This window comes from Meriones unguiculatus, chromosome 15 (genome assembly GCF_030254825.1).
Source record: "Meriones unguiculatus strain TT.TT164.6M chromosome 15, Bangor_MerUng_6.1, whole genome shotgun sequence".
Lineage (NCBI taxonomy): Eukaryota > Metazoa > Chordata > Mammalia > Rodentia > Muridae > Meriones > Meriones unguiculatus.
In genome coordinates, this window is record NC_083362.1 from 15,849,845 (window position 1) to 15,875,208 (window position 25,364).

Genomic DNA, 25,364 nt, shown 5'->3' on the forward strand with positions numbered 1-25,364 from the left:
CTGTATGAACTGTTAACGGGCCTGGATGGATGCCCTTGGTCCATGGGGAGGGAGACTGGCTGTGAGAACCTCCCATGTTCTCTCTCTGTGCCACGAGGATGCTTTGTGTGGCCATGGAAGAGCCACCAGCTGTAAACAGCCAACTTTGTGCCATTTCAAGACAAACATCAAACTGGAGGCTTGTGTAGAGCTGGCTTTGTGGGAGTGAGAAATGTATTAAACCACTAAAGGGTTCATCCCTTTCTGGGGTGAGAGATGTGTATGTGTCGCGTCTCCCCAGGAAATGTCTGTCACACAGCAGGAAGTCATTCCTGGAGTGCCCTTTTTCTTTAGCCGCTGGAAGTTCAAATTTCAAAAATTCAAAATGTTAATACGTTACATATTTAAGTCTCTCGTTTCGGTAAACACTGTTGAGAACTTAACATGTAAACTTCTCTGTCTTTCAAATTCCTTTGCTAAGGACTTTCGTGGGCATCATAGTCAGGTTCCATTGCTGTGAAGAGACACCATGGCCTGCCTTTTATATTTTAAATAACTATTTAGTATTTATTCCATGCCAACATCAGCTCTAAGCACTTAAACATCATGACGATGCTACAAGGTGGTGACTCGTTTTTCAGATGGAAAGATGGAGGTGCCATTAAGTAACTTCCCTGAGGTCACTCAGCCCAATGGTGTAAGAAGCAGGATGTTTAGGAGTTGCTGGCTCTGGACTTGGCGGTAAGCTGGCTCTTTGCTCCATGCTATTTTTTTTTCTTTTTATTATTAGTTACAGTTTATTAACTCTATATCCCAGCTGTATCCCGCTCCCTCATTCCCTCCCAAACCCTTCCTGCCTTATCTCCTCCCTGCCCCTTTCCAAGTCCACTGATGGGGAGGACCTCCTCCCCTTTCATCTGACCCTGTTTTATCAGGTATCTTCAGGACTGGCTGCAAAGTCCTCCTCTGTGGTCTAGCAGGACTGCTCCTCCCTTTGGGGGTGGGGAAGTCCAAGAGCCTGCCATTGAGTTCCTGTCAGAGATAGTCCCTGCTCCCCTTACTAGGGAAAAAAAAAAAAAAACAATTGGTTACTGAGCTACCACGGGCTACATCCAAGCAGAGGTTCTAGGTTATATCCACACATGGTCCTTGGTTGAGTGTCAGTCTCAGAAAAGACCCCTGTGCCCAGATATATTTGGTCCTTGTGGAGCTCCTATCCTCTCCACGTCATACTAACTCCCCCTTCTTTCATATGATTCCCTGCACTCTGCCGAAGTTTGGTTATGAGTCTCAGCATCTGCTTTGATACACTGCTAGGTAGAGTCTTTCAGGGGCCCTCTGCGGTAGGCTCCTGTCCTGTTACTTGTTTTTTCCTATGTCCAATGCCCATCCCATTTGTCTTTCTAAGTGAGGCTTGATCATTTTACCCCGGGTCCTCTTTCTTGTTTATCTTCTTTAGGTGTATAGATTTCAGTATATTTATCCTATCTTATAGGTCTATATGAGTGAGCATATGCCATGTGTGTCTTTCTCCACTCCATGCTATTTGTAAAGCGAGCCCACATGGGCAGCTTCGATGGAAGAGGTGGGAGAATAATCTTTCTTTATAGGAAAGCCCATATAGCCACACTGAAGGCCAGGGATGCGCAGGTGGAGAAGTGGAACCATCCAGGAGTCGCCCTGCACTCAGGGATTGTAGCTTTTGACGTCCATGCTCCTGGGTTTCATCTCAGTGTGAGTGGGTGTTTGCTGCTGAAGGAAAGCGAAGTATCAGAACCAGGGCTGCGGCTAACCGGGAGATGCATTAAGAATATGCATCGCTGTGGGTACCCCTGTCAAAACTGCACAGAATAGGGCCGCCCGAGAGAATGGAATCTATGGAGATATTTACTTCACAGTAGCAGTGACAGAGTAGAACCTGTGGCGTGTCAAAGAATAAGGAAGCTTAGCTTAGTTCCTGGCTTCTAGCGTTTTAAAAAGGAAAATAGAGGGAGCCTTTTAGTTATTAGAAAAAACGAGAGAGTAAGGAAATTTATGGCCAAAAGAGGTGTGGGATCCTTTGAAACTGGAGTTGGGAGCCATCGTGCGGGTGCTGGGAACCCATGTCCTCTATAGGAGCAGTGAGTGCCATTCACCGCTGAGTCATCGCTCTGACACCAGTATCACATGTTTTACTTCACACATGGTCCCTAGGTTTTGTACAGCTACATAAAAGCATGTATAGGACATGACAAAAAGAAGTAAAAGTGTCCAGAGGGATAAAGAGGACTCCTCGGAGAGGTGAGAAAAGGGCAATAGTGATGGCAAGGATAATGTGCCCAACATGAAGTACATAGGTATGTGAAAATCACACACACACACACACACACACACACGCACACACACACACACACTCTAGCAAGATTGCTCCGTGGGTGAAAGAACTTGGTGCACAAGTCTGATGGCATGAGTGTAATCTCTGGGAGACATGGCGGGGGTGAGGACCTGAAAACTGTGGCGCACACACATACATACATGCACATACACATGGCACGTACACACAAGCACATACATACATGTACACATACACAGGCACATACACACATGCATAGACATACATGTACATACTCATATACACTCACACACACTCACATACACACGCGCAGTAATCAATAAAAGAAAACTGAAATAAGCGTTTGTAGGTGGAGGCATCAACCCCAGGAGCCATTTGCACACAGCAGCCGTTTGCCTCCAAAGCCCCGGATCCCAGCCTGGGGCTTGCTGCCAGGGTTCAGCACTCTAGAGGCGGCGGGAGCTGGGAGAATGGAGCCAGTAAATGAGGAAGAGCAGGGTCTCACGCAGTAACTGACTTTACTCAGAACATCAGACAGGTTATGCATACTCTGAGGGCTGAGAGGAGTCTCATCAGTGAAGTGTCCAGCCACAAGACGAGCTGCAGGTGGCAAAACCACGTTTCTCCACAGACACAGGCAGCCAGTTGTGCTGAGCCATCTGAAGTACAGTCATCCTGTCTGCTACACCGGGGAGGGGCACGGGACCGCATTCCGAGATTTTCCGAAGAGAATCAGGTCCCGGGACCCTCGCCTTGTTTGTGTCTTCCCCCAGCACCCGGAATCCTGCTGGCAAGAGCGCACAGCGGGACCCCAGCCTCCCAGCGCAGGAACAAGAGCGCGCTGGCACGGAGGCCCGCCAGCCAGGGCAGAGGTGGCACCGGGGCTGAGCTCTGGACACACGCACACACGCACGCACACACATACACACACACACACACACGCACACACACACACACACACACGCACGCACGCACTCCCGCGGAACCGCTCTTGTACGCCCACAAACGAAGGAGGGGGCGCGGGTCCCGCCTCCCGGTTCCACCGGATCTGGAGCCGCAGAGCGCACGCCAACACACCTGAAGACGCTTCCAGGAAGGGGCACTCGCGTTTCGGTGCTCGGGAGAGGACGGGCTGCACCGACCCACGCTCTGATGATGGCTTCCGAGGTGACAGGGTCTGTGGCTGCGGCCGAAGGGCTGGCGAGGGCTGGGCAGTGTGTGGGAGTCCTGGGGAGACCTCCGCTCGCCTCGCAAGGCAGCGCTGGTTGGGTTTTACGGCCCGGAAACAAAGTCCTTCTCGTTCCTGAGCTCAGGATCCCAGAAGCGCACAGACTCCAGGTCAGACAGCGGACTGCAGACTCAACTCCCTCTTCCGCAGCGCATCCCCCTTTGCCAATCCCGGTCCTGTGGGAACCGTTCAGAAAGCAGACCCGGAGGCGGCGGGGTGGAGGAGGCCCCGCGTGGTGGTGGAGGCCTTTACTCCCAGCACGCGAGAGGCAGAGGCAGGCCGATCTGTGGGACTTTGAGGCCAGCCTGTTAGGTAAAGCAGGCCTTGCGGCAGCCAGGGCTCTGCAGGCAGAGCCTGCTCAAAAGCCTCCAGGAGGCCTGTGGGGTGAGAGAGGTGGACCACAGGTTAAGAGTGTCTATTGCTGGCAGAGAACCCTGGTTTAGTCCATAGCGCCATGTCAGGCGGCTCACACAGCCTGAAGTCTAGGCTCTACGGAATATCTGGAGTTCCCAGTCTCCTCAGGCACCTGCAGTCTCTCGCTCCCTCTCACATACACTCCGTGTTCATGGGCAGACCAACAGATGCAAATCTTAGAAACCGTGTAAAACCAGTAGCAAATATGACACCGCCACTAATATCCAAAAGGTGCAAAAGGCAACGTAAAATTTAGACGTGCTAGAATAATGAAATCAGTTTCTTTTTCTTTTCTTTTTTTTTTTTTTTTTTTTTAGGAACCAAACCAAACCAAACCAAACCAGGGAGGTACGGAAAAATGGAAATCGATGAAGAGGGCTGGAGAGGTGGCTCAGCGGTTAGAGCGCCGGCTGCTCTTCCAAAGGACTGGATTTGATCCCCAGGACCCACAGCTCGCAACCATCTGTAACTCTAGTCCCCGGGATCTAATGCCCTCTTCTGACCACCAACGTCACCTGTCACACACGTGGTACACAGACAGGCACGCAAGCAAAACAACACATACACATAAAGTAGTAATTATTAGGAACCAAAAAAATTGTAAAGAGAAAAAGAAGGGGTCGGAATTAAGGCATAGCGTGAAGGAATGGGCGAGGGGGGTAATACTGTGGAAACAGCGGTTGACAGGGTGTGTGCGTCCACCGAGGCTTTATCCCAGGCTCCAGAAATGAAGTTAAAAACAAGCAAAAAGATGGAGAGATGAAAATAGAAAAGTATGAAGAAACACACAGACGACTACAGGGACACACGCCTACGTCCGTGTGTGTAGTGTGTCTATGCATGTGTACTCACACATAAAATTAGTCTGTACACAAGAATATGTAAACACGCATGCGTTTGTGCGCGTAGTGTGCTCGTATGCGTACCCCGTGCACACACATACCCACACCTGAATGTCGACGAATAGTTTTTTAATTCCTGAAGTAGTTCTTTTTTTAGGATACTTTTCACTAACATTCTTTTGTTTGAAAACTTCTAGTATGGAAAGCAACGGGTTTTCCTATGTCACTTTCTTTCTTTAAAAATAAAAGAGGCCCCCTGGGCTGGAGAGATGGCTCAGAGGTTAACAGCACTGACTGTTCTTCCAAAGGTCCTGAGTTCAATTCCCAGCCACCACGGGGTGGCTCACAACCATCTATAATGAGATCTGGTGCCCTCTCCTGGCCTGCTGGCATACATGCATGCAGAATACTGTATGAATAATAAATAAAAGAATAAAACTGGTTCTGTGCATGGTAGCAATGCCTTTAATCCCAGAACTTAGAGGCAGAGGCAGGTGAACCTCTAAATTTGAGGCCGGCATGACCTACATAGTGAGTTCCAGGACAGCCAGGGCTACACCATGAGGTCCTGCCTAAAAATATTTTTTTTAAAAATTTAGAATAAAAAATGTCTAATTTATGTGTAGGCATGTGCGTGAGTGCACCACATGCTCTCAGAGGTCAGAGTAAGGGATTCAGATCTGAACCCGGGTCTTCTGCAAGAGCGAGAAATACTGTAACTGCGGAGCCGAGTCTCCAGGCCCTTCCGGCGTTTTCAAACTTCCTTTCGGTTGACCCTGGCCTCCCCCAGTGTTCTTACCACCCTTCCTTCCATTTCCTTCTGCTCTCAGTGTCCCCCTTCCACCTCCACGCCACATGCGTTCTGCTGCCCCCCATTTCCATTGTTCTTGTTCCGCCTCTCTTCTTTTAGCCGAGATCACGCACATTCCGAGAGTTTGGCTGCCGCTTGCTGTGGGCCTGAGGAGGACATCGAGGCCCAGGGTGGGGCAGCCCTGGGAGAAGACATCTGGATGATGGAGTTAGAACGTCCAGGCTAGTTCTTCTCCGTTCTTGGTGTGGTGCTCTCCAATCTGGACTCCAGGGACCTTCCGAGAGTGGAAGGTGCCTGGGCGCCTGGCCAGGTGGGACCACCCGGGAGAGCTGTGTCTGGGCGTGTTTCCAGCTATCAGGCCTCCTGCCACCCTGAGGCTCTGAACATTTTAAGGGTGCTCCCTAGTTCCCTGGGGCCTGCTTGACCTTGGAAGACAAGGAGGAAGCGTTTTCCCTTTTAGCTCCTCTAACCTCATTAATATAGACTCCTAAGCGTGGTCATTGAACATGTGTGTGTGCTCATTTGTGTGAATGTGCACGTCAGTCCGTCAGCCTGCGACGACTCTTCACTCCCTTTGAGACAAGGGTCCTGTCTGGAGCAACTCTCACTGACCTTTCTGTCCCTCATTTCGCTGTCTGTAAGTTACTCAGGCCTGTAGCAGCCTGCTTGAAGGAGCCCTTCCCACCACATCTCCTCCATTCCATGAGGACTCTGCCTCTTGGGGCCAACTCCGCTACCTCTTAGCTCTCACCCCCGAGCCCCCACAACCTTTCCTCTTACCCATCTCTATACCTTTCTCTCACCTGCTGACCCATAGAAGCACGCTTTAACCAGGACCGGCAGCCACCACACTTGCCTAGGACCCAAAGATACAACAACAGCCAAGAAAGGAACACTGATCCAACAAGAAAAGGAACAAATAACTATCCGGAGAAACATCATAACTCCAGATGCCTACACCCCACTGCAAAGATACAAACATGACCAGCCAAGACGCTGTGCCTCCACCAGAGCCAGCAGCCCCACTGCAGCAGGCCTTGACGAGTGAAATATAGCTGAACCAAAAGACAAGGACTCCAAAACAGCAGCCATGAATAGTTAAGCCTTTAAGAGGATATGAATAAATTGCTTAATGAAGACCATGAAAACACAAACAGTTGAATAAAATAATAAAAACAATTTAAGTTATGAAAGTAGTAATAAAATCTCTGAAGAAAACACAAACTGAAAAAAAAACTGGAAATGAAAACATTAGGATATCAAACAAAACCACAGAGGTAAGCCTCATAAACAGATTACAAAAAACTGAGAAAGAATCTCAGGTTTTGAAGACAAGGTACAAGAAATGAATACTCAGAGAAAGAAAATGTTAATTCTAAACATATCTAGGCACAAAACATACAGGAAATCTGGCCACTATGAAAAGATAAATCTACAAAAAATAGGGATAGACAATGTAGGAAAACCTAAGTCAAAGACACAGAAAATGTTTTTAACAAAACCATAGAAGAAAATTTCTACAATCTAAGATAGAAGGTGCCTATGAGAAACACACAGAACACAAATAGACAGGACTATAAAGGAAATTGCCCCTGGCACACAATAATCGAAACACTAAATGTACAGAACAAAGAAAATATGTTAAAAGTTGTAAGGGAAAGGATCTAGTATCATCTAAAGGTAGACATATTAGAATAACACCTGACTTCTCAATGGAGACTCTAAATGCCAGAAGGACCCGAATAAACTCTGAGGGACTACAGATGCCAGAGAAGATGATACCCAGCAAAACTACCACAAAACTGAGGGAGGGAGAAATAAAAACATCCTCAATAATGACAAAGCTAATCAATTTCCATCAACAAATTTAGCTATAGAAGGCACTAGAAGAAAAAAATTGAGTCTGAAGAATTTAACCACACCCAAGAAAGCTATGGGATAAATAATCCCAGACCCAGACCCACAAATCAAAAAGGGGGGAGCTCATGTTGCAGGATATTTGATCACACTGTGAACCCAGAGATTGTGTTGTTTACTGGAAAACCTGTTTCCAGTTGTGGTGTGGCCCAGCCCTAGCACACACCATTAAATCCAAGAGGCTTCTACAGGATTGTGAACAGGATTAAATAAAATCAACCGTAGGTCAAGAGGCCTAGCGAGCAACCTGGTGACAGGGAGCGAACGTAGAGAAAAGGCAGAGAGCAGTGCCAGCACTCGGGAGGCTGAGGCAGGCAGCCTGGTCTACAGAGCGAATTCCAGGACAGCGGAGGCTATGCAGAGAAAGCTTGTCTTGAACAACAAAAAAACAAAAAACAAAAAACAAACAAACAAACCAAGAGGATGGGTAGGAGGCACACAGGAAGTAGAAGGGAATGACATTCAGCTTGAGGGATGTTTTTCTTCTTCTTTTTTTTTTTTTTGCGGGGGGATGTTGGCTGAGGAAAAAGATCAGCTGTGTGTTTTCTCTGCCTCTCTGAGCTAGTAGGCTTTCACCCCAGAATCTGGCTTTGGAGTCTTTATTGATAAAATTGAACGATTGAGATTTTGTTAAAAACAACAAGCCCATATACCATACAAACAAACCAACAGGAATCAATAAATGCTGCTTATTGATAGATATCAATTTTAATGTTCTCAATTCCCCAATAAAATAATAAAATAACAGGATTTGATTAGAAAATAGGATCCATTTTTGTGCTTCACCATTGAGGAAGGATATCAGCTCAGGGTAAAAGGATGGAAATGTATTTCAAGCAAATAGACCCAAAAAACAAGTGGGTGCAGCCCTTTTAATATTTGACAAAATATGTTTCAAAATAAATCAGAACACACAGGGAAGGACATTACATAATCATAAAAGGAAAAATCTAACCAGAGAATATTGTGGTTCTACACTTTTTTTTTTTTTTTGAGACAGGGTTTCTCTGTGTAGCACTGGCTGTCCTGGAACTCACACTATAGACCTGGCTGGCCTCGAACTCAGAGATCCACCTGCCTCTGCCTCCTGAGTGCTAGCATTAAAGGCATGCACCACCACCACCCGGAACAATTCTAAACATTTTGCCCCAAACACAAGGGCGCCCAAGTTCATAAAAGAAACACTAAAATATCAAAACGACCCTCACACAGTGGCAGTGAGCTACCTCAGCACTCCACTCTTGTCAACAGACAGGTCATCCAGTCAAAGCTAAACAGAGAAATTCTAAAGTTAGATAACAAATCAAATGAGCCTATCAGACAGCTACAGAACATCTTACTCAAACAGAAAATAATATACTTTCTTCTCAGCAGGTCACGGAACTTGCTGCAAATTGACCATATATTGGACAAGAAGAAAGTCTCAGTAGTTATAAGAAAATTGAAATAATGCCCTGCATCCTATTTAACCACCATGGATTAAAGATAGACAACAACAACAGAAACTGCAGAAAGTCTATATACTCACATATATAGACTTCAGTCTATATACTCACCAGTGAGCAACTCACTACCGAAAGAAAAATCTATCAAGACAAAAGTCAAGAACTAGATTAAACCTTTTTTTTAAAGAATTGAATGGAAATGAAAACACAACATACCCAAACATATGGGACACAATGAAGGCAGTTCTAAGAGGCTAGCATTATGTGCCTACTTCAAAGCCTGGAGAGATCTCATATTAGCAACTTAGTGACACACCTGACAGCTATATACCAATGAGAAGAAATAATCCCCCCAAACAGTAAACACCAGAAAACAATCAAATTCAGGGCTAAAATGAATGAAATACAAACAAAAAAATTATGAAGAGTCAATGAAATGAAGAGTTGGTTCTTTGACAAACAAGAAGGACAAACTCTTAGCTAAGTTAACTAAAAGATGGAGAGAAAATTAGTAAAATTAGAGATGAAAAGGGGGACATCACAACAGACACTGAGGAAATCAATAGACTAATAAGGACACATTTAAAAAATCTGTACTCAACCAAACTGGAAAAAAAACAACAAAAAAATAGGAATATTTCTTAATATATATGACCTACCAAAGTTAAATCCAGGTCAGATAAGCAACTTAAACAGACCCCTAATCACCAGTAAAATAGAAGTAGCAATGAATGTCTCCTAAGCAAAGAAAGCCCAGAACCAGATGGATTCAGTGCAGAAATCTACCAGAACTTCAGAGAAGAATTGACACCAATACTCCTCAAATTATTCCGCAAAATAGAAACAGAAGGAACATTTCCTAATTCTTTTTATGAGGCCACTATTGGTCTGTTACTAAAACCATACAAAGACTCAACGAGAGAGAGAGAGAGGGAGAGAGAGCGAGCAAGAGAGAGAAATTTGACCAGTATCTCCTGTTGCATTTATTTTTAAACTCTATTTTATTTGAGGTTGCTTGAAGCCATCACTTCCAATCCCCCAACACTAGGTAGGAGAGAGAGAGGGTTAGTGGGGAGAGGGGCCACAGACCCCTTTACTTCTCCCAGCTGTTTAGGGCTGATGGGTTGTTAGGGGCTATAGCAATCTTCGATGCAGCCAAGAGTCTTTCTCCATCTGGCTGCTCCAAACCACCATGCTGTCCATCTCTGACCTCTCCAAACTGCTACGTGCCATATGGGACCTTCTCTCTCTCCAGATTCTCTTATTTATATCCCTCAAAGTCCTAGGCCACGCCCCTCTCTGTGCTGCATGAGGCAGGCCATTACCAGCTAACCATGCTCCGCATGAGGCAGTTGTCATCTGTGGGCAAACTAAAGCCCAAACTAAAATCCCACACTTGGGATTAAAACAAAAACGTATTTACATAACGTAACAGTTTTTAATGGAACCAAACCTTTCATTACAATCCCTTATGATCAAAGATGCAAAAATTCTCAGTAAAATACTTGTAAATCGAATCAAAGAATACAGCAAAAAGATTATCTACTATGATCAAGTAGGCTTCATCCCAGAGATACAGGGATTAAAACATTTATCAAAACAATAAATTAATAATCTGTTGTAGAGGCTGGGAAGATCAGGAGAAATGAACCAGACCTAGGATATGTAACAGGCAAGAATACTGTGGGAATTCGGAAAGAGAGGAAGCTGTACCAGCTGGGGCATTTAGGATGGAGTAATTATTGCTCAGCATTGTGCTCAAGGCTAATTAAAAAAAAAAAAAAATCCCAGTCTCTCTGTGTGGTTATTTGGGTAGATAGCTGGTTAGGGAGTAGCCGCTGCCTTACTAATAATATAAATCACTATTAAATATTAAGGATCATTCTACAGTAATCCATCATATAAACAGACTGAAAGATAAAAGCCATATGATGCAGAAAAGGCCTTTGACAAAAATCCAACTTGTCTTCAAGGTAAAAGTCTTGGAGAAGCCAGGGATGCTGGTGAATACCTTTAACCCAGCACTCAGGGAGGAAGAGGAAGGTAGATCTCTGTGAGTTCGAGGCCAGCCTGTTCTACAGAGTCCAGGACAGCCAAAGCTACGCAGAGAAATCCTTTCTCAGAAAAAAAAGTCTTAGACTATAACGCAAGGGACATGCCTCATTATAGTAAAAGCAATTTACAACAAGCCCCCAGGCAACATCATTCTAAATGGAGAGAAGCATAAAAGGATTTCTTCTAAGATCAGGAACCGGACAAGGTTTTCCAGTGTCTCCATACCTACTCAATATAGTACCTGGAGTCTTAGCTAGAGCAATGAAACAGCTGAAGGTGATCAAGAGGATACAAATAGGGAAGGAAGAAGTCGACGTAGCTTTGTTTGCAGATGATATTATTTCATACACAAAAGCCCCCCAATTCCACCAGGAGACTTATACAGCTATCAACACTTTCAGTAAAGTAGCAGGATTCAAAATTATGACATTGTCTTGCGTCAGTCAGAATGCTCAAACGACAGCCATCCTGGAAGATGTGGGGCAGGGGAAGGGACACTCTTATTCATTGCTGGTGGGAGTGCAAACTTGGACAGTCGCTGTGGAAATCAGTGAATAGATCTTCCTCAAGATCCAGCTATCTACTCTTGGGCATATACCCAAAGGACTCATCTATAAATTGTACTGTAGAGACACTTACTCATTCATGTTCATTGCTTAGCCAGGAACTGGAGACTGCCTAGATGTCCATCCATTGATGAATGGGCCCTGAAAAAGTGGTGCATTCACACATTGGAATGTAAAGCAGCTGTTAAGAAAAATGAAACTATGGAGTTGACAGGTTTAACAGATGCAGCTAGGAAAAATCAACTTGAGTGGGAGAGCCTAGACCCCAAACCCAAATACTGTATGTTTTGTTTATATGTGGCTGTTAGATTTTAAGCCTTCGGCATGTGTGCTGCACTCATTTTAACCATAACAGTTAAGTATATAGTGAGGGTAGGTTGGAGGAGATTTCCCAAGGAAGGGGGCACTCAAATACATTGTTATAGCGAGACAGAGGGGAAACTAGAATAGGAGAAAGAAATAGGGAAGGGAGAAGAAAGAAAGGAGGAAGGGCGAGGATACAGGGAGAGGACAGTTGACACTAAGGGCCGTTTGAGGACTCATCTGCAGATCTGCTACTGTAGAAGCTTTCTAAACCATACACACGCGTGGACGGAATCTGAGCGGAATCACCAAACTGACAGGGAAGGCAGTGCCCCGGCTAAACATCGTAGTTATTAAATAGACAACGTGCAGAAGCCAGGAATGGGCTATTTCTTGTGGACTCGTTGCCACAAAAACCTTGCACACCTCACAGGTGATTGCTGAGGATGCTGGTTGCTCTCCACAACCTGATGGTAAGGCCCTAGGGCATAGAACACGGAGAAGTCAGGTTGGTGCCTAGCCCGAATTTCACCCCTACTGGCTAGTGGTCATTGTGCCAGAAGGCACTCGGCGTGCTACATAGGAGGATAAATCCTATCTCCCAGGCACGAACCTTACAACGTACAGCAGTGACTTGGCCTACAAGATGTACTAGGTTAATCTCTGCACAAACGCTATGTGAGTAACCAACACCCTTTGATTGGATTTAAGGCCCACTCCATGAGTCGGAATCCGTACCTGCTAACGTGGCTAGGAAGCAGGGACTAGGTAGGTCATGGGGGCCGGGGCCAACCTAATCCTCCAACCCTGCTATTCTTCTAGAGGAACATAGCAATAAAGTTACTCCTATTGCTGATCTGCTATATCCGCAGATAAGCGCCTCGCTCAGCCACCAGGGGAGACATTTCTCCTAGCAGGAGATGAGAGTCCAGACCCCATTCCTGGGCAGTGTGCAGGGAGGGAGAGGCTTGGGAGTACTCAGTCCTAAATGACATGTCTTAATTTAACCCCTCAACTCAAGGCTCAGGAGGGAGAAGAATAGGTGGAAATGCTGTAGGAGGTAGACGTGACGGGCGACTCCAAGGAAACTGTCTTCCGGGCACGGCAGCACCTGTGAAGTCACAGGGCCGGAGGCCGCAGTTTCCAGCCAGGCTGCAGATTCATGCCAGCAGAGGCTCCTGCACCGAGAGGCGGCAGTGAACACAGGCTCCCGTCCTCACCCAAGAAGCTGTCTGCAGTTTCTGCCCTCCGGCCCAGAAGAATCCCCTTCTCCGATGGAGCCCGTCAGTGTATTTCAAACCAGCACTTCAGGGCAGACCACGGGCCCAGAAGAAGTTGGCCAACTCGAACCTAGCAGCGTTTTTCAGCCCGTTCCTCTCATCCCGCTTCATTTGGGCATTTTTGTGTTTGATGGTCTTTTGCTTGTTTATTTTTTGTCTTCAGTTTTTTGTTTGTGTGTGTCTACTTCTTTTGTTTAAAAGAGAAAGAGAGAAAAAAGACCATACAGTTAGGCCGGTAGCGAGTTGGGGACGGTCTGGGAGGAAGTTAGGGAGCGAAAATATGATCAGAATAATATATTGTATGATCTTTTTTTCAAATAAAAAACTATGACAGTTCCTCCCTTTCCCTCCCCCGAAAAAATACGAAAGATTTATTCGACACTGTAGTTCAGGTTGATGTATTTATAGTTTCCATTGTGGTTCTCTTTCTTCAAGTGTCCAGTCACTTTTAGGGGATTTGTGTCATCGGAAGATGTATGCACGCTGGCTTTCCAGGTAGCTAGAGATATCTTCCCTCAACGCTTGCGTTTGGAGAAACACCATCTCTCCTCCGGTTGTCGGCCTTAAGCCGTTGAGTTCAAGCTCGCCCCTTTGTGGTCAGCGTGTGTCAGGACACCCCGGCTGCTTCGGTGACCGACTGCGGCGGCCGGGACCGGCTCTCTGCAGGGAGCGTTGCCAGCGGACGCGGCAGGAAACTAGCCCAGCCACTCGGACGGCTGCTGGCCGGCCACACACAGCACACACGGTGGCCACGCGGAGTCGGAGCTGTGTGCCTAGAAGCCAACGAAGGAGGGTTTTCATTTTTAATTTTTGTTTTTGTTTGCATTTATTGTTTAGAAACAGAGCACGCGAGGGTGGGGTGGGAGTGGGCGGGGAAGAGCTGGCGGAATTTCACCGACAGCTTGTGATTGGCTAAGCCCTTCTCAGGACGAGACAGGGAAACTTCAACCGACGGTCTCCAAGACTTACTTGCACAGCGTCCTTAGCAACCAGTCGGGTTCCGGGAGACCCGAGCGCAGGGGTGAGCAGTTGTAGCTCCTCTAGCTGGTCCCTTGGGGATTCAGATTACTGTCCCGCCCGCTGGTGACCCAGACGCCCAGAGGCCCCTCACCTCTCAGGACCCCAAAGCCCTGGTTATTGGAAGAGGCCTGTGCCCTGCGGCTTCCGCTAGGTCGTTGGCTGGAGGCGGCGGGAGGGGGAGAGTGTAGACGGTGGAGGGGGCTTTAGTGATTGTCCCAGGGCATCCGGGCTGCCTGTCTGCTCAGTCTTCGCGGGCCCCAGCTTCTCCCTCCTGCGCCTGCCCCCCTGTCCTCGCCACCTCCTCATCCTCCTTCCTTCTGTACACATCCACTTTTGGATTTCCAAAGAGAAAAGTCTGACCCTGATCAGCACGTGTCAAGGGCAGGGGATAATTAAAGCAAACCCAAACCGAAACGGGACAGGAGTAACCTTGAAAATAACGTCGAGGTTATCAACCGGGGAGCGTTTGCAGGGATAGCTAAGAGCTTGGTAGAAGTCTGTCATCCAAGCCCTGACCGACGCTGTCTCGTGGTCTTTGGTCAAATTACCCTTTGCTCCCTAGGGGTATACTTTCAGTCCCCTAATGCAAGATACACTTCCGCGGACTTGGTCTAATTTTCATCTGCTCTAGTTCTCAGAAGCTGCCGTTTAAGTCGACTATACATTCCAAAGCTTGTTTCAACTGAACGTTTAAAAGGCGGTCCAGAGACAGATTTCCAACCAACCAGTCACTCTCTCTACTGGAGCTACTTCAGCATGAGCAACGAGCGTCTCAGGAGCGTTTTGACTTCCCACATAACTCTTTAGCTTCAAGGTGAGTGCTGTAGTTTCATTTCGTCGATGACTGCCGAACATTTTCCAAAATGGGTCATTCATGTGATTCTGGGAAGCAGTGTTCCAAATTTCTCATCACGTTGTCTGTCATTCAAGGAGATTCATAGCCCAGGCACACGTACTAATAAACCCCCAAATCTTACAGCGTGATAATCTACGTAAACCTTTTCAGTCCAGTGTTCGGTCTAGGCCGGTGGTTAGATTTATTTAATCACAGCGCTTTGAATTTCAGTGTAAGAGGTTATATTCCACACCACCCTTTCAGGAATTACTGTGTTAAACCAACTACAGTGTAATTTTTCCTCTCCTTCTTCTGCAACAACCGGGTTCATTTCTTCAAAAGTTTCTTGTTGATTCAGTACAAGCCCCCCCCCCCAAAAAAAAAATCAAAACAACTGTAGCAGGTCAATGAATTCTTTTATTCTTCCCACTTTGTATTGCATTTCGGCAGTAACAGAAGCCAGTTGCTACATCCGAGTTTCCTGTTCAGGACTACTGGTTTCCTGCTCTGACGTGGCAGATGTTTTGCGAAAGCATGGTATTTGGCCTCTTGCAGAGGCACTATAACTACCTGAATAGCTAAAAATAATCATTGATTTTCCTGTTATAATGCCTGTCTATAGAAGACCAATGAGATGTTTTTAATTGCAGCTCCCTAAATGCAAACGGTGGCCATTAGGTGGTGATGGATGTTTTTTTTTGTGTAGAATAGGTGTGAGTATAGGACTGATTTTAGTTTAGGGAACAGAGATTTGAGAATAACTCAGCTTCTTTGTGAATTTTAAGTAGAAATCCCAGGTTAAGAGCAGTGTTTTGGGGTCTGAGAGCAGGAAGGCTTTCTAAGTATTTGTCTACAACCTGGGTGTCCAACTCAGTCTGAAAAGTAAATCTAGATCTCAGGAGAAGTCATACTGGAGGTGGAGGCTCAAGGATCATTGGCCTGCGCTCGACAGCCTGAGGCTAGATTGTGTCAACTCCAGAGAGAGAATGGAGTGGAGGAAGATGTATTCTGGCAACAAGGTTGATGTGAAAGCACTTCCTAAGCTGTGAAGTCCCATGTCAGAGTTAGGATCATTCATTCTAGAAGGTTCCCTGAAGAAATACTGAATTTGGTTTTCAGGATCATAAGAAGCAGTGTAGGGTTGTGTTTGATGAAATGCATCCCCCCTAACTTAACTCCAGTAGGTCACTGAAACCCGGATTTGTCCTTTTTATAACAACATAACTGTAAGTGTTGGAGAGCTTTGTTGTAGTTTCCCGGTGGCCTCGGTGTCCTGTGGTGCTGTGCTTCTGTTGGTTATTTTCATTCGTGCTTTTCATCTTTCTGGCCATTTCTAGACAGCAAGGTTACTCCTCTGCCGCTCTTCTATCATGCAGGACGGCAGAAGAAATAGAAGGAAAGAAGTCTCCATGGATTTATCAGAAAGGCAGACTTTCCCAAAGTTTCCCATTTAGATTTAGAAACATATATGAATATAATAACAATTAATGAAAAAGGGAGAGGGAGGCCGTGAGGTTGAAAGTGGGTGAGGAGGAGAATGTTGGGAGGATTTGGAGAGAGGAGAGGAGAAGAGAAGGGAAACAATATAATTACAAAAAGTAAAAGAAATGATTTACAAAAAGGTTTGGATACAACGTCTAGTTGCAGAAGAAAATGAATCAAAAGTCTTGCCAAGAGTACCGCCTCTGTACCCCACTGTACCCCACTGTACTGCCTCCGTGTGTACAGTGGGGACTACAGTAAATAAAGGAGAGGGAGATCCCGGATCATGGTCATGGCGCCTGTCATGGCAGGGGGCAAAATATGTGCCTGGAGAGAACTAGGCAGAGCTGATAGCTTACTTGTGGCTAAAATATGGACTAAGAAATAGAAAGCTATTGACCCAAATCTTTTAAACATAGGTCTGAAAATCCTTAACAAAATAGTATCCAAACGAATTCATAGTGTACAAGCAGAATTAAATTAGGGTCTGATACTTCTACTTTTGTTGGCTTACACACATACACAAAATGAACAAACAAACAACCACATAAACACAAACAAAAACAAAAAATCCAAGCCCCAAACCAAAACCCGAAGCAAGAAATGTAAAATGTCCCAATCATCATAGTTCCCACTGTTCTGTGGCCACAACTTACACTGGATCACAGCCGCCAGGAAATGACTAGGAACTAATGACACAGACTTCATGAGGCTGTGTTTGAAAGCTTCTGTTGGGTTTGGTGGATTCTCTGCATGGGTGGGCAGCCAGCGCCCCCCAGTAAGAGGAAGGCACCCAAGGGCCACGGGGGATCCCTTCAGGAACGGGGCCGGCCACTAACCCCCAGCATTGACTGAGACAGTGGGAATCCTTTTCCCTGGAGCACCTCCCCGATCACAGCGGGTGTGCCTGGCCACCACGGGCAGTTTGCTCATCTTTCTAACCCTCCAATCCGAGTTCCATGTGCCAGTTCTGATGCTGTGGCTGAGGGGTTGGGGGCCCCGTGTTCACCCCACAGAAAGGAGACTCAGCACTCATGAACACTGGTGACCCGACACCCCTCACTCCAGCTCATCTTAGAGGGTCACCGTGAAAGTCACCCCAAGAGAGGGCCACTCTGCACCTCAGTTGTTACAGTAATGCCTCGGGGGACATTACCCAGGGAGAAAAGGAGAGAGAGAGAGAGAGAGAGAGAGAGAGAGAGAGAGAGAGAGGACATGGGGAACTCTCACTAAAGGAACTAACTTTTCTTACCCCAGTCAAAATGGCTAAAATGAAATAAATTAAAAAAAATGATGACAGATACTGACATGGATGTAGGGAGAGAGGAACATTTAATCACACCTTGGGGGTGAAAACTGGAAGAGCTACCCCAGAGATCAGTGTGGAGGTTCCTCAGAAAGCTAGAAGTAGATCCGCCACATGATCGGGCTATAGCGCTGTGCTGGCTAGGCTCACGTCAGCGGGACACACAAACAGCGTTATTTGAAGGGAAAGAACTTCAACTGAGAAAATGCCTACACGAGATCTGGATTTTTTTTTTTTTTTAACTGGCCTCAAAACAACCCATATTCAAATTTAATTGGCTCAGTGTCCTAGTTATCTTCAACTGCCAACCCGGCACAGCCTGAAATTGTGTGAGAAGGAAGTCTCCATTGACAGACTGTCCTGGTCAGATTGTTGTTGAGGATTGCTTTGATTATCAGTTGATGTAGAAGGATCCAGCCCACGGCGGGCGGCACCATCCCTAGGGCACGTCGTCTTGGGTTGCATTAGAAAGCTTGCTAAGCACGGGCCGTGAGACAGCCGAGCATTCAGGTTCCTTTGTGTTTTCTCTCCAAGCCCTGGTGGAACTTCCCCCTTGATTGCCCTCAATGACGGGACTGTGTCCTGTACGTGGAAATAAACCCTTTCTTCTCCTAAGCTGCTGTTGGTTAGTATTTTTATCACGGCAACAGGAAACCAAGCTAGACCAGTCATTTTGCTGAGCAATTCATTCTGCAGAACATTTTTAAAGTAATGAAATGATCGTCTGATGGTTCCCGGAGACTAAGGGTTGACTCTAACACAGAGTGAGGCTCACGGTTTAATAGAGAGAGAAAGGAAAGACAAAGTGGGCTTGCCAAACCTGCTGTTACCCCTGGGATGCTGTGCGCATGCCCACGGCTGTGCTTTCTGAGGGGTGCCGCAGGCTTCACACAGAAACGGAATAGAGTTTACTAAAATGGCCTCCCCAAAGCACATGTGCCCAAGCCCAGGCAAAGGAGAAAAACAACCTCTAGATGTGGAGAGAGAATCCATGCCCATAACTACTACTGTAGTTTAAAAAAAAAAAAGTTTGTAAAATGCAGAAGGAATCAGGAAAATGCAACTTATATATAAGAGGGGGAAAACTGAGTAATATTTTCTTTTTCTTCTTTTGGTTTTTGGGTTTTTTGTTTGTTTGTTTGTTTTTTGAGACAGGATTTCTCTATGTAGCCTTGTCTCCCTTTGTAGACCAGGCTGGCCTCGAACTCACAGAGCTCTGCCTGCCTGTGCCTCCCCAAGTGCTGGGATTCCAGGCGTGGACCACTGCTGCCGGCAATTTTTATTTCCCTATCCATGGAGGGTTAATTTAACTTCTGGGACATTTCTCATTTAGTTGTATTTTGATGTCAAGGAGCGCAGTGGACTCTACAGATCCTCTGCAGGTGTTAGAAGCCTTCACTGTGGGGCAAAATGTGCTTAAGAGTTAAAAACTGTCCGTGGAGAGAACACGCACCTTCTCATGCTTCAGTGTACCCTCTACGGTCCCATTTCAAGTGCGCCACGTTGTTGAGAGTGTTGTCTGTACTTTCTGCAGGTGTTCTCTCTCGCCTTTTCCTGTTGCTGTGTACCTGGCAGTGGCCATGGAGATGTGAACTCCGGCCACTCTTTGTTTACCTTTTTGGAGTCACAGAGAGAGCCAGCCTCCTTTCTTTGACTACAGGGGCAAAGCGGCTGTGTGTTTCCTTGTGGGGAGGGTGTTGTTCACGTTTATTTATTTAGTTTAGTTTCATAAAGTTGCTTTTAGACAAAGGGCCCAAAAGCTTCTGTGAACTTTCCGCCTTCCCCAGCCCTGAAGGATCACTAATTCTTTCTTTAAGTTTGAAAACACACTGTGCTCCCTCTTTTTGAATCTCATACTAGTTAGTGTCCCATGTGCCTTGATGAAGCTCGTACCCCTCCCGGACCCTTTCCAAGTTCTCCCAGCAATAAATCGTTAGGGCCCAGAATCTAGAGCTAGCACTGTAATTCTCTCTGGTATGTGAGGAAACGGATAAACCTGGAGTTTATAGCCTGGGGTGAGGCCAGGATGAAAGTTAAGGCCTGACTTGCACAACGCAAGGCACACAGCACCCCACATGGGAGCCGGAGTGGGACCCCGCAGGCACAGGGAGAGAAGCCGAAAGATGACACTGGGCGAGAGAGACCTGACTCCCAGGGTATGGCAGGGGCGCTAGTGAGGAAGGAGCAGGGAAGAGCACAGCGAAGGGTCTGCTGGTTTCTCGTGCGGGCAGATCACTGCTTGCCGTTCCTTTTCTCTGACTTAGGCAGAGAACAGAAATTATATTTCTTGATTTCCTTTTTGGATTTGAAAGTATTTAAAAGTAAATATCATTTAATATGAAAATCACATCTTTGTAAGCAGCAAATCTAAAATCAGGCTTTTCTTTTGTCCACTTGGTGTAAAATATTGGAGACAAAGCTCAGGGATGTACTGTAGCTGTTGCAGCCGCCCTGGGTGACATAGAGAAGATGCTGCCTGAGACCTTCCTCCATAGGGGCGTCAGGGAACTGGAGGAAGGCTGGGTCCCGGGACAGTTGACACAGCAGTCACCGTGGTTTTCCATTCCATCTCACCATTTGAAGGGATGTTTTATTTACTTAAAAAAGAGATCAGTCCTGTCTTAGACCAACTGCATTCACTTAAAGTTTTATTTCTAGGGAATCAAAGGAAATTTAAGATGTAAACGCCCTGTTAACATAAACACATCAGTTTTACAGCATCTTCCCATTCAGAAAATAGCATAAAGGCTATAGCTTGGCGGTAAATTAACAGGGAAATAATTGAGCTTACAAAGTCCAGTTTAGCCTTTTACATTTTGTGTTGTGATTTCCACAGATTATATATATAAACTTTTCATATATTTGACAACTCCCCCAAGATGGTTCATTTTGATTTTCTAGGTGCATTTGAAATTGTCTGGGCGCTCATAGACGCCAATCTCTGCCTCCTGTTTTCACAAGCCAACACTCAGCCTGCCCGTTAGCACCCTTAGCTGGGATAAAAATGGCACAAGTGTGTACATACAGCAGGAAACCTTATTGCAGGGCTCTAGGTTCTGTCTGTAACCGATGCGCATTAGAAGCTGTGGTTTGAATGAGGCTGGTCCCCACAGGTTCATTTATCTGAGTATCTGATTCCCAGTTGGTGGATGGTTTTTGAGGAAGGCTTAGGAGGCGTGGCCTTGATAGGCTTTGAAGTTCCAAAAGCCCACCCCAGGCCCAGCGGCTCTCTCTCTCTCTGCCCACTGCTTGCTGATTAGGCGTGAGCCCTCAGCCACTGCTCCAGCCCCAAGCCTGCCTGTCTGCTGTCACGCTCCCTGCTTTGATGGTCATGGACCCACCCTCTGAAACCAGAAGCCAGCTTCTAATGAAACACTGTCTGTTTTGGGTTGCCTTGGTCACGGTGTCTCTTCACGATAATAGAGCAGTGACTAAGGCAGAGGTTGAGTGATTCACTTCCTCGTCGATTAGTCCGCTGTCCTGTATCTCCCGAACTTACAACTGGAAACTTATGTTTACTAATATCGTCTAGCAGGTGTTTTCTAAACATTTATTTTACTTCTAAATATCAGGGAATTTGGGCTCGAAGACACAAAGTAAACTCTGGAGAAAAACACATATTCTATGTACATATATGTTTAGTGTCTATCAATCACACTTCATCTATCTCCTGGCTCCCATGCTAGGGTACTACATACATACATGCATACATACATACATACATACATGCATACATTTCAAGTGTTTCACCTTGGAATATACACACGGCTCTTACTAGCTATTATCATCCACTTTGCAAGCAAACTGAAGCTTGAGTGGTTGCTGGACACAGGGACCCAGAAACCAGGCCTACAGGCTCCCTGGGTCCTGACTGCTCTCCTAATCCTCTTACTGAGGACTGCATAGGAGACAGAAATGTGTCTTTACACTCCTCTCAAGTCTCCAGTTCCTATAGGGACCCCAGACCACCCTTGCTCTCTGCCATCCCCGCCTCTTCCTGCTCTCCTTGCCTCTTTCCTCCCCACCCCCTTTTTCTAGGGGGTCCCTTTCTCTCCAATCTTCTGGGAAAAGCAGATCAGTTGAGTGGCTATGGAAAACTTTCCAGGCGCATATGTTTTCTCTCTTTCGTCTTTCCCTGAAGTCTGGCGTCCCTGGAGGCCCCTGCTCTGCGTCTCAGAACTGTGATAATGCCAGTGTGTCCATTTTAGCTTACACGTGTTGGAGTGGATTATTGTCTAAATAGTGTACTTTAAAAAAGTTATTAGTGACGATAAGTGTCATCACCTGGTTTATATGCAGAAGAAAACGTATAGGACCCTGAGTGTGCCAATGACTTTCAGATAGCGCTCTGAGTGAGGAGACACTCATGGAATAGAAGTTACATCCAATAAAGAACGCTATGAGACACATACAGAGACATACACAGCACTACTTATGACTAAATAGGATGAAAATGCACAGCTGGTTACAAAACTCTTCACAGACGCCTCACCAAAGAGGATGTGCACAGGACAGATAAAGCATAAAGCCAGCCCAGTGACACGTAATCATGGAAATGCAAACTCAGACAGTTACTTTCTGAGTAACTGATCCAGTAGCTTTCTGGATCTGGCCAAGGAGGAGGTGCTATTATGGGTGTCGACATTCGCCCCAACAAGGACTGAAAGGTTTGGCGCAAAGAGCCCCGGAGCTAGGACAACTACCCGCAGGGGCTGGTCAGGTGAACCAACTCTGCCTTCAGTCAGGTTGTGCTGAAAAGGTTATTCGTGAGTTGCAATAACCAGCCTTCTCTGTCCCTGTCCTGATGGTCCAAAAGACAAGCTTCCTGGCTGGGAGAACGAGGCTGTGGTTGCGGGGACGGTCACAGATGGCGTACGGATTCTGGAAGTGTCCAGGCTGAAGGTGTGTGCACTGCGGGTGAGCAGGCGTAAGTGGCCTCTTCAAGGCTGGGAGTCAGATCCTCACCTTCGGCCAGCTGGCCCGGGAGCCTCCCAAGGGCCGTAGCACCATGCTCCTGTCTGGTCCTTGAAGGGTCCCAGGAAGCCCACATAGCTACACCAAACCCTGCGTCTGCTCCAAGGTCTGAAGTTCGAGCATGCCAGAGGCCTAAGGGTGAGGCATGGTTACAAAAACTAACCCTGGATCCTACAGTTATTAAAAAAAAAAAAAGCTTTGAGTATTGAAAAAAAAAAACAAACAAACCCAAACAAACAATGAATATACTACACATTTATCAGAATGGCCAAATCTCAGACACTGACACTGTAGAAGCTGATGAGACTATGGACAATAAGGACTCTCCGTCAGCTGGTTAGGAAATAAAAATGGCACAGCCACCCTGGAAGACGACAGAAGCTTCTTACAAAACAAAGCATATTGCACGCTTGCAACCCAGCGGTCACACACTGGGTATTTACCTGTATGAGTCCAAACACACGTCTGTGGAAAACCCTGCACACGTGTGCTGTGACAGCCTTGTTTATAATTGCCAAGTATCGGAAGCCACAAAGATGCCCTTCAGTAGACAGATAGGGCGTACATCCATGCTGGGAGGTTGTGAGACACCGAAGAAGAGAGGTGCCGGCACATGCCGTGAACAGCCGAGAAGCACCGCGAGTGAACACTGAGACCTGAGAGGACAGATCTGAAGAGGCCCAAGGCTGTGCGATTCCACACAGGCAAGGTGGAGCGCGCGCGAGAGAGAGAGCGCCACCGTCTTAGCTGCAGGGGTGAGAGAGAAGGATGGATGAAAGGGCTGAGCGTGACCGGTGCACTGAATGATAATGTTGCATCGACGCAGCTTCCCGGTGTACCCAACACACTTCTCTCACAGGGGATGTGGATGACGGGGTGGGCCATATGGGTTCGGGAGAAGGATCTGTATCAGGTTCTATGTCGTCTCATTTTTGTTGTGAACCTAAAACTGCTCTCAAAACTAGAAAGTCATTATGAAACGAGAACCCCATATGTGCACACAGAACAAGCATGATGATTTTAAATATCCATCTTCTTAATGGGACAGATGACCTTCACGGCTTAATCACGGTCGTTAACCTAATGGGTCTTAGAGGCATGGTGGTAACTAGGCCCTGGGCATGTCTATGTGGATTTTCTAGTGAGGTTAACTGAAGTGGGTAGGTCTATCCGAATGGTAGGCAGCACTGTTTCCTGGGCTGGAGTCCCAGACAGCAGTGAAAGGGGAGCTGGGCAGCAGTGTCCTTCCGTGCTGGCTGGCTTCGCGTGTCAGCTTGACACAAGCTGGAGACATCAGAGAGGAAGAAGCCCCGGTTGAGGAAACGCCTCCATGAGATCCAGCTGTAGAACATTTTCTCAATTAGTGATCATGGTGGGTGGGGCCATCCCTGGGCTGGTGGTCCTGGGTTCTATAAGAAAGCAGGCTGAGCAAGGCATGGGAAGCAAGCCATTTGGCAGCACCATCCATGGCCTCTGCGTCAGCTCCAGGTTCCTGCCCTGCTTGAGTTCCTGTCCTGCCTTCCTTTGGTGAGAAACAGCCCCATGGAAACGTAAGCCAAATAAAACCCTTTCCTCCCCAACTTGCTTTTTGGACATGGTGTTTCGCAGTGGAAGCAGAAACCCTAAGACAAGTTGGTACCAGCATAGTGGGGTTTTGCTATGACCTGACCATGTTTGGGGAAGATTGTGGAAAGGCTTTGGAACTTTGGGTTAGAAAATCCATTGCGCGTGGAGAGCTCGGTAGATGTTCTGTAGGAGCTTGGAATACGAGAATGTTGAGAGCAGTGCAGAGTCCTGGCTTGTGAAATTTCAGAGGGAGGATTAAACACTCTATCAGGGCTGTTGCTATTTTGGTTTAAGATGCCGTGGTTCTGGTTAGCGGGGGCAGGACAATCAGTTTTGATTAACAAGATACCAGAACTACTGAGGTGAAATTTCTATTCCTGGGACAGTTGAGGCTGGTGAGCTGGAGCTAAGACATCAGTGGTGATTAAGAACAGACCGCCATCACTGAGGTGAAGTTTTCTGAGAGCACATAGAAACTGTGCTCCACAGGAGGCCATGGCTGTACCTCGTGCTGGCAGCTGGGCTTGGTAATGTGTAAGACTCACCCGGGCGGTCCTGGTTTTGAAAGCATGAAGGGGTCATGGAGAGCAGCTGAGGCTTGGCACCGTGAGAGGCCAGGAGAGGCCATTGCTGAAGGTGGCAGATGAAGGCCCAGGACTGAAGGGGTCATGCGGAGAAGTCGAGGCTTGGCACCATGAAGGGAGCCTATGAGAGGCCATTGCTGAAGGTGCAGCCCGGTTGCACAGATCATCCCATCGTTTTGGAGATGCCAGAGTCATGGGATGACCACCAAGAACAGCAGCAGCCATGGAGTGGAGCCAGCCGGAGCAGAGAAGACAGGCCGTGTGCCACAGAGGGCGGAAGTGACCCACACCCTTCCGGGAAGCTCACAGGATGGAGGGCAAATCCCCGCATTGTCCATTTGAGTCATTTATACGGTTGGAATTTAGTTTTCCTCAGTTCAGAATGCGGCTGTGCCCTGGCTCTTCCCTCTCGAAGAAGGTATTTA

General features: G+C 46.8%; 1 protein-coding gene, 1 long non-coding RNA gene and 1 pseudogene across 3 annotated transcripts in view; all 3 read left to right on the forward strand.

Annotated features, from left to right (window-relative positions):
* Positions 1–608: 608 nt before the first annotated feature.
* LOC132647962 (uncharacterized) lies at positions 609–5,231 on the forward strand. Its single transcript, XR_009586287.1, has 3 exons — positions 609–720; positions 3,085–3,486; positions 4,271–5,231. It is a non-coding gene; the product is annotated as an uncharacterized LOC132647962 (long non-coding RNA).
* Positions 5,232–14,109: 8,878 nt separating this feature from the next.
* Positions 14,110–25,364, forward strand: part of Tmem232 (transmembrane protein 232) — a 237,619-nt gene continuing 226,364 nt past the window's right edge. The window contains exons 1-2 of one of the 2 annotated variants that reach the window (XM_060368256.1): positions 14,110–14,193; positions 14,824–15,006. The gene's annotated coding sequence lies outside the window, so the exon portion shown is untranslated. The other variant, XM_060368255.1, reaches the window with a different exon arrangement.
* LOC110558558 (large ribosomal subunit protein eL18-like) lies at positions 22,447–22,951 on the forward strand (annotated as a pseudogene).